The sequence below is a fragment of the Megalobrama amblycephala genome, linkage group LG2 (genome assembly GCF_018812025.1).
Source record: "Megalobrama amblycephala isolate DHTTF-2021 linkage group LG2, ASM1881202v1, whole genome shotgun sequence".
In the NCBI taxonomy this organism is placed as follows: Eukaryota; Metazoa; Chordata; class Actinopteri; order Cypriniformes; family Xenocyprididae; genus Megalobrama; species Megalobrama amblycephala.
Window position 1 is genome coordinate 38436002 of NC_063045.1, and position 19033 is coordinate 38455034.

A 19033-nucleotide genomic window follows, 5' to 3' on the forward strand; every position below is an offset into this window, starting at 1 on the left:
AGATATATGAGCGACAGGTTTAATTAATCTATCTGTAAATATCTTGATATAGATGAAACTTGCTCAAACAGCTGCCCATATCCCCTAACTCAACATCATTCGATGCGTTCGAACATCATTGCTATAATACTTAATATCAGTGCTATAATACTTAATAAATATAATATTAATAGAGTGCATGCACCCCAATACACTGGACGCAACAAAGTGACTATTTCAAATCCATTTGTTCTTTGTGTCAAAAGTAACGGAGTATGTCAGAAATAGAACGAGGCATCAGTTTACTGTCAGGGATTTTTTGTGCTGCATCGCACCGCTCGTGTCCGGTGTAGACAGGGTATATTATAAACATTACAAATATACAGTATACAGTATATATACAGTATACGGTATATAAGAGTTGTACGTGAAGTTAGACTGCAGGTTCAACACTAGGGGGCGTATCACTGATACATACTGGACATAACAGTACATTGGCGAAGCTCAGGAAAGGCATCTGTGTGATGGCAATTGTTCCTCATGATGTTGCCACAGAGTCATTATAAAAAACAAAAAAAACCTCAATTTTAGTGGATGGTTTTCCTTAGTATGCCAAAACAAACTGTTTACCAATGCGATTTTAAAACAGTGTAAACTTTGAGATTATTAAGGCCATATTTTGTTTAAACAGTTCAAATGTTTGCCTACTGTAGGCTACTGTTTTACATTTTAATGGAGTTACAATAATCTAATACTCCATTTTGTATCCATTAGGTGAAAACATAAAAGTAAATCCATGTCATACAACTGAGACAAAGTCAAATAAATGGTTTAGGCTATTAAACAAGTAGGCCTAAATGGTTTATTTTAAAATAGTTCCCAAGTCATTCAAATATGATCAATACAAGATCCTTCTCTTTGGAAATTCTTTTTATTGTGGAGCTTTGCCTAATCTGTGCCTGGGAAACCAGCCCTCCTGGTTCATTTTAGGTCAAGGCATTTTTTAGGACATTCATTTACAGACAGTAACACATCAAGCACAGACTTGTTTCTTTAGGTAATGTTTGTAGGTTCTGCAAAAGTCCTTTGAAAGAATGTGTGGTTCTATGTCCAGGGGCCACACTCCTGTTCCTGCTGAACTGAGCCAGTAATTTACTACAACTGATATCAGCTCAGAAGGCACTGGAGCTCAGGTCCTGATGAGACGCACAACTCTACACAGATTATCATTTTGACTTTTAAAATAAATAACCATACAGGTGCATGGAATGACATTACCAAGTTAGAAAGCCAACTCTTACCTTTTCAGGATTGATCATGCCTTATTATTATATTTTATTATTACACTTTAAATCATGTTCATTTGCATCCTTAGTTAAAGCTGAAGTGCAATGTTAAAGAACTCAGCCTAACATTTAAAAAGAATTAGTCAACTATTTGTAGGTTGATTCCCCGCCAAAGTTGAAATACTGTGGCAAAACATTGCTCTGTTTGTTTGAGGATCCTGACCCACCCAACAACAGCTCAACCAATGGGGTTGGTGGGGCGGGGCTATCTGTTTGATTGACCGTTGGCAAAAACCTGTTTGAAAACAGTATTATTTTTGCAGTTCTGTTTAGTGACGCTAGAGGCACAGAAATGACACACTTCACCTTTAAGATAATGATCATCTGCTTTGAATGAAACATTTTCATACACAATGAAAGCTTCAGCCAACAGTCACATGGGAGCAGTGTTCTGTTTCAACATTGGCACATTTCTCTATTTTTTTAAGCAAGATTTATCATTACCCATGTGTGTTTAATTATGACACTGAATATCTGTCATCTTCAATTGTTCGTTATTCATTATGTTTGGCTGATGCTAATACCTTCCTCATTACCACTTTGAAAAATGGCCTGAGAAAATTCTGTCAGCAGTTTACCCAACCTTATGTTGTTTGACGCCAGTATGACACTCTTTGTGTTGTGAAAAAAAGGTGATATGCTGTGAAAAGAGAACTGTCATGCTCCAAAAATGAAACAAAAGCATATACTTCTTAAAAATATAGTTATAATGTGATGATTCCATATATTCAAACCACATGCGTGTTATGCCAGGTTTGACATTAATGTACCAAACATTGATTTTGGTATGCATAACGTAACCAACTGTGACATGCTAAGTTTGAGTACTTGAAAGTGCAAATTACATTATATTGTATGGCTTTAAATGATTTGGGCTATACATGTATAATACTTTTTAGTCATTTTCAGTCACCATGTACTTTAGTTTGAAAAGAGCAGCATGAACATTCTTAAAAGTGTCTCCTTATGGAAAAAAAGTAAAGTCATAGCCTACAGGTTTTTAAGCAACATGAGAGCAAATAAGTGATGACAGCATTTTAATTTTGGGGGTAAATATTCCTTAATAAAACCATAATTAGAACACTACCCTTAAAAAGAAGAAGTGCACTTGTAGTGTACTTCAAATCTTGAAGTATATTGTCAAAAAACTGTAGATAATGTAATATCAAAGGTCCCGTTTTTCGTGGTTTTTTGAAGCTTTGATTGTGTTTATAATGTGCAATATAACATGTGTTCATGTTTCGCGTGTAAAAAAAACACAGTATTTTTCACATAATTTACTTATCTGTATACCGCTGTTTCCACTGTCATAAAAACGGGCTGATGACTTCCTTGTTCTATGAAGTCCCTCCTTCAGAAATACGTAACGAGTTCTGATTGTGCCAGCGGTTCCTGTGTTGTGATTCGATAGCAGTTTAGCGCATCTTGCCCATAAAAGGTCACGCCTCTTACCATAACGTGGAGATGCACGCGCTCAGTGTTATTGTAAACATGTCTTTAATTTTACCCTATCAATTTGAGCCGGAATCAGACCCAGTGATTGGACTGCGGGATGAAAATAACAGCGTTTCGACGACATGGCGACAAACACTCTACAAACGCAACTCTTGTGTATTCCTGTGGGCGGAGGTTAGTCAAAAAACTGTTTTTGTGACGTCATTAAAGAAGGAAGTAGAGGGATGTAGTCCAAACTGGCCGTTCGATGTAGGCGACTTCTGTTAAATAAAATATCTTGCTTGGCATTGAACTTTGAGCTTTAAAATTTTACAGATTTTATTTATACTCTAACAACAACATTACACACTAACTAAAGTTTGAAACATGGGATCACGAAGAACGGGACCTTTAATTAAATAAAAGGCCACTTAAGCAGAACTCAGTAAGATTTGCGAAGCTCCCCCTACAGGTTCCTTCAGTGAATCACACTGTCGTAAATACTCCAAGCGCAGCTCTGGACTACAACAACTACAACGCTCACCAGCGCAGTAGTTTTGCAAATACAGTACAAGAAATGTCAATGGAGGTGGGTCATTTTCGAAATTGTCTCATAAAGTCATAATATATACATTGTTTTTGAATTACCGTAAAGCATTTTGTCACTCTCGCATGAACGTGAACATGAGGCGAGATTGTGTCGGGTCGGTGAAGCTCAACTTGCAAGTGCTGTTTTCTGGCGTAGACGTGCCAGAGGGGGTTAGTGCTCGCCTCAAACACACCACTATAAGTCAATTAACCATCGTAAGGACTTAGAAAACTATTTATGAAGATAAAAAAAGTTACTTAGTTCTGCTTTAAGTGTACTAAAAGAGAGTAACCTTTTACACTTGATTGTTTCCTAACGTGCTTAAGTTCACTTTTAAAAGTGCACTTTGTAATAATGTCAAATTAACAGTTTTACTTTGAAGTACTTTTTAAAATCATGATGTTATAATACTTTAAATGATTTAAATATATACTATTTTGTCATGTTTTAAAGTACAGTTATTTTGATGTGTTGAGTAATATTAAAGCACATGTAAAGTACTTGATGATCATTTTAACTGTAGTGTGTTATTTGATATTTATTTAAATGTACATGGCATATAAGTTTCAATGTGCGTAATGTGCTTCAAATATACTCAAGTCCTACTTAAGTGGGTCAAAAAGCACTCTAAAGTCCAGCTAATTACATTTAATATGAATTTAACCAATGATACATTTTCATTAAATTGCAATTAACATGCAGTTAACATGTCCTAAAAACATTTAATTCAGTCTATTCCTTTAAAGTGTAATAAGTACTCTTTTTAAAAGTATACTAAAGTGTATATATTTTCCACAAGGTTTATATATTACCAGTATCTTTGCCGTGTTAGCACATATGCATGGCATAGTCTTGCCAACAGAACAAAAAAAAACTGCACTTTCTTAGTTTCTTTTCACGTGAAGAACTTAGCCACTGTGAACAACAAAACAAACCGTGCATGTTCACCAATCGGCTAAGCTCTGCACCCGCTCAGAACGACATCACAAATGCAGTTGCTTTGCAGAAGTAAACACCCTAATGAAGTTTCCCTTTCTCATTCTGCCATGTCAGGTGCACTTTTTTCAAATTCCCTCCATTTTTGTCCATTTCCTTATGAACTGCTGGTAAGGCCATGGCAGTGTGGTAATCCCTGGCAATGTGATTTTTCACTACAGTCACAAATCAGCATGCCAGGAACCCACACAGCCACAACAAGCCGGTAACCCCCGCCATCCCACCCCATCTCCTGCTTCTTCCATGCTTGGTTTAACTCTAGGTATTTCCCTAATTATCCACTACACCCAGATAAGAAACTTGATGGAATTTTCTTCTCTGTAAAAAGGCTTTTAAAACGAACAGTTAACATCACTTATTGCATCCAATAAGATTAATTGTTGGTCTTCGTGAGGTGAGAAAGAGATGTAAATCTGACTCTCATTACATTGCGGAAAAGATTCATATCTGCAGTAGCTCTTGCAAAAAATGACTGTACCACGGTTTAGTGATATTATTTGATTGCGCTGACATCTTACTGATATATAAATAATTGTATTTACGTGGTATTTTGAGGTACTCCAAAGAATACCACAGTATTACCATGGTACATGTCCACAAAAACATGACTCATTTGTAATAAGTGGTTTAGCATTTTGAATCACAGCCATGTGAGCTGATCAGCTTTCACAGTTTAGTATATAACCCCTCATTACTTGCCACCAAAGTAGAGTGGACATGATTACATAATTATAAGAAATCATTAGTGTAGTGTAATCATGAAATTTTTAAAGATGTTTTATAAAAACCATTTCCATCTCCATTTGCCATTTTCCTCTATCTGATATTTCTCATATCTCTAGTTTAAGTACTTTGCTTTACTATATGTGGGAAAGGAAGTGTGAAGGGTTGGTACCACATAAAACAAGGATGAATCAAACAGATTGCATCTAATTCTTGCAAAGTAAAGTGCAGTCTGGTGAGATGTTGAGTCCAAAAGCCTCACAAACTCCAAAGAAGAACTGTAATTCTCCAGTCTTAATGTTCCTCCTTGCTCTTCTGAAATATCCAGCAATCTCTGCCGAGAGGATAGTCGTGGAGTCTAGCCCAGTTATTAGGCTATAAAACAAAGAAATATAAATTAGAATTGAATGTTTTACACTGTTTTAGATATTCAGTACATTTGTGTTAAAATGTTTAGCTGTGTCCCCCATGTGTTTCCCCGTTTTAAAAAAAGGGAACGTTCAAGAAAGGTACATGAAAAAGAGAAAGTCACAGAGAGAATCAAAGAATCAAAGTTTCCACAAGCTAATGTAAATACTAATATATGAGCGCAGTGTATCATAAATACAAAACCCCATCATGGTGACACACATGACAATAAAATAATGCATTAAACATTCATTTAACAACATAAGATGTAACATAACAAAAAAAAAGAAGAAGAAACAGTTATTTCACTGAAAAACCATCAAACGTCAAGTGTCATGCAGGGAATTAGAAGATATTTTGTTTTTTTTTTTACTTTCAAAAACTGTAAATTATATATTATGTAAATTACAGTAGAATAGCAGTATTTTTACAGTGAAAATTATAATTTTTTTTACAAATAACCAGTCAGTTTTATGAACATTGCTATCACAACCAACCATGCTAAACTAATTAAGTTTAATCTTTTTTATAAACTAAGTTTATAATCAGACACCTTGTTACTTGCAACCTTATTACTTAGGAACGTGTTTTTTGTTCATTCCACTGCACTACTTTTCCATTGTTTTTCTGTGTAAACACTCTCCAGACGGACGTCTTTAACCGTTTTACTTGCGCTTCTTGCAATTTTTGCATCTCGCACATTACACGGCATACTCAAAATGCAGTGCTCAAGGTAAAATAAGTTTGACTTTTAAAAAATGCGTCTCTAGACCTTGCACTTTTTTTATCGTCCCACTAACCTGTATTTTTAACAGCAAAAACCCTTATTGCATACATTTGTATTATAGGCTATTTTCTTGTATATTAGCGCTGGGAAAATGTTTATTGTTAAAATGTGACACAATCAAACTCATCATGGTCATGTCCCAAATTTTTGTATTATTTTATAGTATTTATTATATAATAGATCATGCAATATTTTTGTTTGACCTCATGAGGTGGACAGCCTACATTTTCTGAGAGTTAAACACCTTTCACGTATCCTTATTCTCGCTCTTTTATATTTTTCAGCTCTTGAAAGAAATTGGGGTAGTGTACTTCATCTGTGTTGCTTTGAGTACAGTCCAGATTGTCTTTTTTGAGGACATGACCTGTAGGCTTTGTCTGATAAGAATCTGTAATAATGTCATTATTGTGTCTGGAGCAGACCCTGATTACAGAAACTAATCAAACGTTGCTTCCGTTCCACTTTGTGCAGTATAATGCGGGCGTGGAGGGGCATGAGTGAAGAAACAGCCTTCTGTCTTCAGCAAAACTGGGGGAATATTACATTACATGATACACTGTGCATGCAGTTGTATCCTGCTCTTCGGAATCATTATATTATTACTGATTATAGCTTTCTGTATAGTAGCTTCATACACATTTAGACTATATTTAGAGGTGACTTCAGGCAGATTTATGGGTTTAAGTTTTCAAACTAGATATAAACATTTTCTGAGTCATGCTTGCCAGTGCTGTCACAATGCTAAGGTGTTGTGGGTGGTTGCCTGGGCATTGCTATGGAGTTGCTAAGGTGTTGACCCAAGTCAAAAAAGCCAATCCCAATATTTCAGATCATTAAGGCCCTCCTTCAATGTACATCAATGAGTTTTCCTCACCTGTACATTCGTCTGTTCAGCAAGCAACATGAATACCTAATTACAGTTGCAAAACTGAGCAGAATGTCATCACACCCCAGTCCCAGCTGTGCTTTAACCTTTTAACACTGGTTACTTTCTACCTCATTTATGTTTAGCTGTGCAATGTGATGCAAGGGAATTGCTTGGATGTGATATGAATTATGAGCAATTGCAATTGCGGCAGTTTTATGGTTGTCAGTCACCATGAAATTTTGACATAAAGCCATGTGAAAGCTCCCAGCCAATGTTACATTTTTTTTTGCATTTATCACAAGTTTATCACAACAGAAAGGTTTAGGGTCCTGGAGGACAATGTTATTGCTCAAATGTTGCTCAAGAGACATACAAGAGTTCACAATTAAGTATCAGTTGTTGCTCAACAATATCTAAATAGCAACAAATGAAACAATTGTTGACAAAATTATAGATGTATAAAACGATTTTTAAATATTTGAATTCATATTGAACACTCTGAGTTCTGAAATTTTGCAGACTTTCGTATTTTATACCATTTGAGCACAGTTTGAGACACTGATGAGATCGTTTTTGTGATGGGGTGAACAAAATGACATATTACAGTAATTTAACAATTTAAATTTAAGCCTGTTCCTCACGCAAAACTATTATGAATGACTTTTTTGAAGTTTTTTATTGTTATTATTTTTTATATGTGTTAATGTGGTCACTGTGAACCATTATGTCAAAGAACATTCTTCAAAACTTCTAAAAATATAAACAATTACAGAATGCTAATTTTAGGGTAAACTATTTATATCTATTTCTGACCTCTTTTGATCATCTTTTGTAACTTATTTGACTTTGAACAGAAATCACTTGACACAGTGAGGCTCCATCCAAGGTTTGATGAGTAGTTCTTCATACATGCTTTTGGATAAGAGAGACAAGCTGGGCCCCAAAATATACCCCTCATGATCTCCACATGTGATCCTTTGTTTCACTGCTGTTTTTCTGCCTTTCAGCGGCCCTCACTACCCTCACTGCTAATGCAACGACTGCTAATGAACAAGGGGGGCCGAGGCCAAAGCAAAGTGGTAGGAAATGATCTGAGAAATTACAGTTCCCGTCTCTCGATACCTCCATTAACAGCGTGAACGTGCAGTCCTTGCTCTCTCTGAACAGAGAAACAACACTGATCCACCCCATCAAGACCACTCATCCTGAACACATAACAGCCCAGACCCCTCACTCAATCCCAGCCTAACCTTATCATGTGAGAGAGCTGAGATTACAGCACTTGGCCCCTTTCAAAGCAGAAAAACAACATTGGCTCTCTGGCCATGAGTCAAGGGTGCGAGTTTAAATTAGAGAGCAGCCTTTCACACTTGACATTTAGTGTGGCACAATATATCTTCACCTTATTTCCACACCCCCTGAGTCTTATTAACATAGAAACTTTATTTAGTTTGGACTGGATTACTCGTTAGACTGCTTAAATCAGCATGACTTAATAGTAAGTGGTTTTGTGTCATCTACAAGGCCGGTAAAGAAGTCTTTACAGTCACTGCTGTAAGTTTTAACTCTTGGTGGGATGTAGACCAAGTATACGTCTTAATGGGTGCGGTTGGCCTGGGACTTGTAACCATCTCTGAACTCATATTACTAAAGTAAAAAAGAAATGTTGTCCTTTCTTAGAGCTGAGATTTTGATTTTGAGGTGTTGATTTTGAAGTGTGCTTAATTATATTGAATGTGTACTTCACATTTAAAAACATATTTAAAAAAAATGTACTTGCAGATAATATAATACTATATTTAAGGCCAAAGAAGTGTACTTAAAGACATTTCTTGACATGTACTTTTAAAAAGTGCACTTTGTAATGTTAAATTAAAAGTTTTACTCAAAATTACATTAATCAGTATGTATTAATAATCGTTTGTACAGTAGAAGATTCAACACTGAAATGTTGGATAATTGTTTATAAGATAAATATAAAAATACCAGAAAACATTACAGGATGCCATACAATCCTATATGAAAACTGAAATTCCATTCAGGTTGTTCTTTCGTATAGAAGACGTTTCTATTCAACTTTATCTCAGATGTTTCTCCTTAAAGTTGCTTATGAAAAATAAAAATAGACACAAATCAGTGAACATGCATTTCATAGGTCATTTGATTTGATTTGATTTGATTTGAGTTCTTATTTGACTGCAGACATTTGGTATCTTGAGCACATTTTGAGATACTGTCAAGATCTCATTGTAATTCTTCAGGAGATTATACTGGGTTTTTTCCTCAGGAGAAAAATCTGAGAAGCATGAAAAAGTCTCAGCTTGCTCTCTAAATAATGTGATTGCTATCCAGTAACAAACAGTTTGTTCTTTTCTCTGGGATGTAACTGAGTACTAAAAAAAACATCTGCATACATCATAAAAACAGGAATCCTTACCTTTTTATTGCCTCTTCAGGCTTCACTGGGATCAAAACAGAATGGACTGCATAACAGAGGCAAACGAGAGTGGATTGAACGATCCGAAGGAGACTCCCCACTGTTTCCCCTGACTGACTCGGCCAGTCTTCAACATCATCCCTTCATACCGCTCATTAAAGCGTCACCCCACTCCGGTTTCACAGAGACGGTCCAGCATCCAGCAGTGAATGCCTCTGTATGTGTGTGTGTGTGTGTGTGTGTGTGCTGGAGGAAACTGGCAGTAATCCTGTAAAAAGTTCCTCAACTCTGAGCCTTACTGTAATCAAATGCGGCCGTTAGATGAGGGGCTCATAAAGGAGAACATGAGCTTTACTCATCGCTGCTTTTCCTGCCAGTCCCACCCTTTTGTCTGCTGGATGCCAAGCATTTCTGCTCTCTGCTACTCTGTGTTTCCCTCTCTGAAGGTCAGATTTAGAGATTTAAACAAACCCCTAACCGTAAGTATTAAACTTTGGTGTGCAATTCATCCTGCACCATTTGTGAAACAGATATGAATGATACACCATGAGACTTGTTTAGGAGAGGTGTGCTATTAAGTGATGAAATGTAAGAAGAAATCCGATAGACTTACCTTGAAGAAAGGACCAAACCAACTCATAGAGACTTGAGGTGAGCCCTTTTGACTTGGACCAGTAAGCAACCATCAATCAACGCCCTAGAAACCACTTAGCAACCGCATAGATACACCCTGGGTAAGTTTTGCATGGACAAACCACAGAAAAACTTGTTATTTAAGTACACTTCCCTAACATAAGTGCACCAGAGTGTGACGAAAAACTAGCTTAACACAGGAGCCTGAAGCCTAATCATGTGTGTAATGTGTAACCGGAGCACTTTTGCCTTCACTGACTCTTCTTATCCGTGCTTTTATGTAGCCATTCTGTGGATCTTAATCCTGTGCACAAAGTGTAATAAGACCTTTAGACACACAGTAACATCATATCCTGTTCACAGTCTCTTGTATTAGGAGAATACTTGAACAGAGGATTCATTACCACGTTTTGCCTCAGAGCACAGTTCATCACCTGAATACAGTGCAGTGAATCACAATAGAGTTGGTGTATAATTTTTTTCTTTTCAATAATATCACGAAACTTGCTTGCCAGTGCACGACGCCTCCGTGATCATAGGGTGTTGCTATGCAGTTACTAGGGTGTTCAGGGTGGTTGCTAGTTGCTTGTTTACTGGCCAAGTCAAAAGACCCCACAGCCATGTCTCTATAATATTCTGGTCTCTAGATATGGCTAGATATAGAATTTATCACCCATTTTATCATCATAAAAGTCAAACAGGTTAGAAAATAACACACCTCTCCTCAACAGGCTTTAAAATTCAAAATATCATTCATATATGTGGCAGGCTGAGTTATGCAACAAAATTAAGCGCTAAATATCACACAAATCCAAGTAGGTCAATAACAAATAAGAGTGTGCAAGATAAAGAAAAGGACAAATATTTTAAAAGTGTTGTTTAACTCTTGAAAACGCATACCTTGGGTCTTTGTTGACCCAGGACATCATTCACTACCCTCCTCCTCATTCATTTTTTACATCAACCTGTATCCATCAATTCCTCAGTCTATTCATTACAAACAATTTAACAAGAATAAAAAATGATAAAAGAATGTCTGTTTTCTAATTATTTTTGTGTGTGTGCGTGTATATGTGTGTAAAGGGTCACTAGCGACCCGAGTTATATGTAGTAGTGTAAGTATATTTTTTATGAGCAACTATAATTGAATCCCTAATGATTCAATAAGTGCAATTCACCTTCACCATCATTCCTCAAGGTGGAAAAGTCTGATATACAATGATGACGTTATGTTTCAGTCATAATCTTCGCAGGCATAAAACAAAAGAATACACAAGTATCATAAGCAAAACTTGAACTTGATCAGTGATTTACTGCAGAGCAAGTACTATACGCAGTCAAATATTAGTGTCACTGTCACTTGATGGTGGATCTGGTGAAGAAGCTGTCAGTGATCAAAATATTAATTTTAAAGATGTTGAAAACAATAGTTTTGAGAATATGGTTGAGGTTGCGAATATGAGCCAGATGATGAATGTACTGGGGAAATTAACTCACCACAATGATGACGTGATGATGGAACAAAGCATCTGCTCAAATTTAACCCTTTTAAGTTCCAAAACGTAATGAAATGTGTTTTATTTTATTCTTTTGTCAGTGCTTTTAAAATATCAAAAGAGTTTTATACTATTGCAGCAGTTAGAGATCCATCCATGTTAAGATATGGACGCTAAAGACCCAAATATGTAATGATTGGTGAAACATTCATGCATTTAAGGGTTAAAATGTATGTGCTAAGTTATTTTTATATTCAACAACAACAAAAAAAATATTGCCTTTCTTTGGTCACTTTTGACGTTGTGTCACTAGGGGTCACTCTTGGGAACCCCAACACCTCTGACATATTCAGAAAAGACCAATGAAATTGCCATGTGGAATTTGCATGCCTGGCCACGCCCCTGGACATATGGATATAAAAGGCAGCCAGCATGTATCACACACTCCATCTTTGCAGACTGTGAAAGAACGTGTTATCAGTTTTAGGAAAATCACTAATATTGGTCTTGACCATCTTAGTCATACTATTGGTGACTTACCAGTTATGGCCTCCATCGACCAACATAATGCTACTTTTACATATGTTCTGGATGAGTTTGCCATCCTGAAAAAACATGTTTTTTTTTTTTAAAGAGATCATCTCCTTATCCTGGGAGTGATACTGCTGATATGGCTAATTTCTGACCAATTTCAAACATATCATTTATGAGCGTGTGGTTGTTGGCCAACTCCAAACCCTTCTTTATACAAATAGCCTCCTAGAAACTTTTCAATTTGGGTTTAGGTCTGGACACAGTACAGAGACGGCTCTAGTCAGGGTCCAGAAGGACCTCCTCGTTATAGCTGATTCTGGGGCATGTGGCATTTTGGTTTTGTTAGATCATAGTGCTGCATTCAACACTGTATGCCACAGCATATTATTGGACAGATTATGTAGGTGGATTGGTCTGTCAGGTACTGTGTTGAACTAGTTTGAATCTTTCCTCTCAGGTCGCTCCCAATTTGTTTATATGGGTACTAATATATCTCAGACTGTGCCTTTGTGTCAGGGTGTCCCTCAGGGGTCAGTTTTGGGTCCTGTTTTATTTATTATCTATATGATGCCTCTGGGACAAATTATTCAGAAGTATGGCCTGAGCTATCATGGTTATGCGGATGACACCCAGATTTATATAAGTCTAAGTCTGATCTCACTTCCTCCTCTTCGACTCTCTCTGCCTGTTTGTTGGAAATTAAGGCATGGATGAAACAATTTTCTCAAGCTAAATTGTTCCAAAACCTAGGTTTGTTTTAATTGGCACTCCTTCTAATATTAAAAAGTGCAACGATTTGAAATTTTCAGATGACAAATCCCAAATGTCCCCTTCTGTCCAGTTGCGTAACTCGGGTGTGATTTTTGATGCTCAACTGACTTTTAATTCTCATTTTAAAAACATTACAAAGGTTGCTTTTTTCCATCTTCGGAACATTGCTAGCATTAGACCATTTCTCTCCAGGCCTGATGCTGAGAGGCTTATCCATGCCTTCATCACATCAAGGCTTGATTATTGTAATTCTCTCTTTGCGGGTTTACCTGCAAGTTCTATTTAGAGGTTACAATATATACAAAACTCAGCCGCCTGTGTTTTGACATACACATCAAGGAGGACCTTTTCCTACAATGCACCTAAGTTATAGAACTCATTACTTGCATCTATTAGGAATGCTACATCTTTGGATTGTTTTAAGAAACTTCTTAAGACATCTTTTTAGTCAAGCTATTATGTACTTTTGCTTTATGTACATGTACATGTACTTTTGTACATGTAGTAACGCTTTGTGCTTAAGAAAGGCACACTATACATAAAATGTATTATTATTATTATTATTTGGATCTGAAGCTCCAAATAATTTGGAATTCCCCTGGGTGCATCAGCGGTGTTCTACAAGTTTCCTTAACAAAAAAGTGAATTCCTCTAAAAGAGCTGCATGACGGATTGCATCTTTTTAAAGATGCTGTTCCATCAGTGTCCTTCTAGGTGCGGGTGATTTCTCTCTCCCTCAGATGGCCACGAGCGCTGTTTTGAGTGTATGGGCTCATACTAAAACAACGTTCGTGAATGGGTCATGCACTCAGTGCAAAAGCATGCCGATGGGAACGTTGTGGTCGCGACTCTCGTACTTCTTCAAGCGGCAGAGAGTGTCCTCACCCGCTTCCCATTCTGGTCCTTCTACCTCCAGGTATGAGGCCTCGGTAGCGAGCACTGAGGGTGATCTGGGGATTACAATGGGAGAGCTTCTACCGGGTAAATCCCCATGGGCCTCACTACCCTCCATGGTGGGGTGGCGCGGGGATGCTCGGAGGTTCCCCAGATGGAGCATGTGATTGTGGTGCATTTAAGCCTTTAAGAATTGTCCGAGGCTCCTATCCAAAGCTTGTAAGTTTACCTCTACTTTGACGGCAAGGGATTACAATGCTGCTGGCCAGACCGCATCCGCCCTGCATGCAATGGCCATCCAGCAAGTATATCAGGCCAAAGATCTGCATGAGGGAAGTCCTGATCCAGCCTTATTGGCTATGAAGGTAACCGTGCAAGCATCTGGGTCGGGCGATGTCCACACTTGTGATCCAGGAGTGCCACCTAAACCTTGCTGAGATGCAGGATGCTGAGAAAGTGTGCTTTCTCAATACTCCCATCGCCCAGTCTGGCCTATTTTGTGACACTGCTGAGGTCTTCGTGCAGCAGTTCTCAGTGGTGAAGAAGCAATCAGAGGCTATAAAGCCTCTCCGCCTGCTCATCACCAAGGGCAGCCCCTTGCGAAGGCTTCACTGGCTCCACAGCAGCCTGTGTCGACAGCCAGAATTTAATGGTACACTCACAGGAAGGTGGCACTGCCTGCCCATCAGCAGGCCACCAGGAACCCTTGTAAGGCTTCGAAGTTGGCAACCCAGGGAAGGAGAGACTGCTCACATGTTCACCCCAGGACTTGGGGTGAGCATTACTCCTGTCAGATGGACCCATTTGCCACGAGTACCTAGGGGTGCGCAGCTTCCCAACATGACAACCCCTGCTTCCCCTTCGCCACAAACTACCCACCTTGGGTACACCGGACATGGTTCCATTGGTGCCACTAGTACGGAGTCTGGCCGCGTGGCAAGCTCTTCCCAGTGTTGAACATCTCATTTCTCGCTGTAGAGTTTGACTCAACCGCCATGACAGCACATCTTTCATAAGAGCGCAGTCAGTGCTGAACTGCTGAAGCACAAAAGAGCGGTACCACTGAAATATTTTCAGAGGCTCCTGGGTACGGTGGCCCAGTAGTGCACAACACAACGAAATTAAAAAAGCAAACATAAGTTCACAACACAACGGAAACAAGCCACAACACAACGAAATAAAGCCACAACACAACGGAATAAGCCACAACACAACGGAATTAAACCACAACACAACGGAATAAGCCACAACACAACGGAATCAAGCCACAACACAACGGAATCAAGCCACAACACAACGAAATAAAGCCACAACACAACGGAATTAAACCACAACACAACGGAATCAAGCCACAACACAACGGAAATGCTCCCGACCACTTGGGGGCTCTCAGAGCTAGGTAATATTACTATTCCTTGCCACTGTTCTATAAAGTCGACAGTTTTACAAAGATATCAATACCATGATTAGTTTTAAGTATGTAAGCATTGTATATCGACATGGTATATTAATTAAAAATCAACTACGTTCACAATAGCTTCATATTTATACTTGTGAATGATTTGACGCGATATCACGAATCATGATGAAGGGAACGTCTGCCAGTTCCACCAAGTGGTTAAAACGTATAATTTGTATTCATTAAAATTACTTTTAACATTTAAAAACAGACATGTTCAAATTCCAAAGGTTGTTAGTTCCTGTTGGTAATACTGACAAGCTTTGGAATTTGAATATGTCTGTTTTTAAATGTTAAAAGTAATTTTAATGAATACAAATTATACGTTTTAACCACTTAGTGGGATTGGCAGACGTTCCCTTCATCATGCGCCGTGGTAGCGCGTCAAATCATTCACAAGTATAGGCCTAAATATGAAGCTATTTTGCACGTAGGTGATATTGAATTAATATTTCATGTCGATATGCAGTGGTTACATACTGTTTAAACTAATCGTGGTATTGATATTACTGCCGACTCTATAGAACAGTGGCAAGGAAAACTAACTTTACCGAGCTCTGAGAGCCCCCTAGTGGTCGGGAGCATTTCCGTTGTGTTGTGGCTTGATTCCGTTGTGTTGTGGCTTTATTCCATTGTGTTGTGGCTCGATTTCGTTGTGTTGTGGCTTTATTCCGTTGTGTTGTGGCTCGATTTCGTTGTGTTGTGGCTTTATTCCGTTGTGTTGTGGCTCGATTCTGTTGTGTTTTGTCTCGATTTCGTTGTGTTGTGAATTTATGTTTGCTTTTTTAATTTCGTTGTGTTGTGCACTACTGGGCCACCGTACCTGGGGCATATTACATTCTCGGGGGATGGCATATGCTCCACTGGGGTAGATGCATATGAGACTGTTTCAGCATTGGCTTCAGGCTTGAGTCCAGAGATGGGTATGGCGCTGTGACTGAATCAATTTAGGGAAGCATATGTAGACCTGTTCACCCCAGGAATCCTCCAACTGTCCACAGTGGTATTCCCAGATCGATCCCCTCCTCGGCACAGAAGCACTGACTCACAGCTGGCCCCGGGGCCTGCACAAATATTCATTTCCCCCAGTGAGCATCATTGCAAAAACACTGTGCAAAGTCAGGGAAGTAGAAGAAGTCCTGATGGTTGCGCCGTACTGGCCTAACCAGACTTGGTTCTCAGAGCTCACGCTAATTCCATTGTCCTTTCCCTGGTGAATTCCCATCTTTCCCATCTGAGGGACCATCTTTCTCAGGGACAAGGCACAATCTGGCACCTGCGTCCAGACCCCTGGTACCTCTACATCTGGTCCCTGGATGGGACCTGGAAGAATTCAGAGGCCTCCTCTACTAAAAGGCCCTGTCTCTGTTGTGTCCAGTGCGGGCCTTGCGCATATACCTGGACCACACACAGAGAGTTTCAGATGATCTGAGCAGCCCTTTGTCTACTTTGGAGGTCAGCAGAAGGGGAAGGCTGTGTCCAAACAGAGATTAACCCACTGGATTGTGGATGCCATTCTCTAGGCTTATTAGACTCAAGGTGTACCATACCCATTGGGAGTGCAAGCTCACTCCACTAGAGGAATCGTGGCCACATCCACTTTGGAGAACGGTGCTTCGTTATCAGAGCTGCGGGTTGGGCTACAGTCAACACCTCAAGTCTTTGGGTAACAACAGGTAAAACTTGAACAACTGGTTGGGTGTAGTGCTTGCATAGATGCCCTCTACCTCTCTGAGGTGGTAAGGTGCGCATTTTCGTACCAGAGAGTTCCCCAGGCTTGGAGAACCCATGACATCTTGTATACCTCCTAGCATTTATCAGTAGTGAGTTTGGTGGAAGAACTTACTACCAGGCCCACTACTCGTGATATGCCCCTTTCAGGTGAGCTCTTGTAATCTGGCTAGTGCTCCATATGTAGTGGTTCCCTAATGGTGACCCCATGCGATGTATTCTTCCACTGTTGAGTTTCCCTTTCAGTGAGCCCTGTGTCTTCCCCTGGATGGAGCTAGCTCCGTCACCAGTTGCTAGTAGTCTCCCCCTCATCAAGTGGAGGAAGTACTTCCACATACTAACCCCTTTGGGTAGGATGTGGTCTTCATAGTGTTCCTTTCTCTATGAGAAGGATAAAGCTTCCCAAAGTTAACAATCAGGTTTACTCAGCTGTTAAAAAAACTTTCTTTTGAAAAATCAGAAGAGGCCCTAATGACCTTTTCCAAGAGGTGATATGGAGAGACCTGAGGTCATTTACCCTGGACATTGGAAGGTTGTGAGCGAGTAGCGTAGCTGCACCTGTTTGGCACGAGCAGGCTTGCCTGAATCTGCTCCGCCAAGTCTTGTGACAGTTCAGTAGTTGTGCCGTTTAGTATTGGGACCCCTAGTGTCTGTATTTCGACACAATGTCGAAAGTGATTGGCAGACAGGGAACATCCAAGACTATTGTACTAGTGTAACCCTCATTCCCTGATGGAGGGAACGGAGACTTTGTGTCCCTCCTGCCACAACTTTGAATTGTCACTGAGTGGTCGGATCGCTGTCTTGGCTCCTCAGCACAAACAATAAATAATAAAATATTATGCCAAACTACCCAGATGAAAACAAGTACACTTCTATAATGTACTTAAAGTGCTCTATTTTCGCACACTAATTTTGTACTTAATATACAAAAAATTCTTCTTTAGTACTTAAGATAATCTTTAGAACATCTCAGTGAACTCAACTGTGCTGTTTTGAGACACCATGCTTTCAATATACTATCTCTGTATTAAAAATGTATTTAGTTACCACTTGTAGTACATTATGGGTTCAAGTGTACTATAAGTGGTAACTATTTTTTTTATTTATTTTTTTTTTAATACAGAGATAGTATATTAAAAGTAGGAGTGTAAGAAAATATTGATACTCGTGAATATCATGATATTATGTTTGGCGATACTGTATCGATTCTCAAAAACACTGTATTGATATTTATATATTTATTTATTTATTTACATCCATGATTCGTGGCTTCGTGTTCGGTTTAAACCACAGACTGTATAAAACCCAATCGCTAGATGGCAGTGTTATCTCAGAACTTAAACTGACGTGGAGCCGGAGAAGCGCAAGGTGAGGTGCGTGCATTGCTAGTGTTAGCATTAGCAAACCCAGCTCACAAGACAATATAATTATTCAGCTCCCGCGGTATACAGAGTTGAAGTGTGGACTCATTTTGGCTTCAACTATAAAGAAGCCACTAAGGAAATCAACAAGAGTCATTCTGTTTGCAAAATAGGCCAAGTTAAAATCGAAATACTCGGGAAACGCATTGAATCTGAGAGCTTGCTTAACATCCTGATGGCATCCGGGCTGCTGAGAGAGGCGTTCAATAGAATATGTAGTATGTACTGCACATTTTTCTCTTAGTAACAAAATAAGCACGTACAACAAAATTGACAGCAGTGGCAGCAGAAAGAAAGCATCTGATCACACGAATGGAATGGATGCAATTTGTTGTTAAATAGTTTAGAAATTAAAAACTGCTGTACTGTGAACCTTTAAAACATTTCAATTTACTATTTTCCCTTTATTTAGATTGCACAAAATAGTGATATTAATGCAAATGATACTGTTGATTAAATAAAATAAAGTTGCTTGTCAGGTTTTATACAAAGGTTGTGTTCTTTATTACCATTTTTTTCTAAAA

General features: G+C 38.7%; 1 long non-coding RNA gene across 1 annotated transcript; it reads right to left on the reverse strand.

Annotated features, from left to right (window-relative positions):
* Positions 1-5108: 5108 nt before the first annotated feature.
* LOC125257996 lies at positions 5109-12145 on the reverse strand. Its single transcript, XR_007182491.1, has 2 exons — positions 9568-12145; positions 5109-5442 (listed from the first exon to the last, which is right to left on the reverse strand). It is a non-coding gene; the product is annotated as an uncharacterized LOC125257996 (long non-coding RNA).
* Between the last annotated feature and the right edge of the window lie 6888 nt (positions 12146-19033).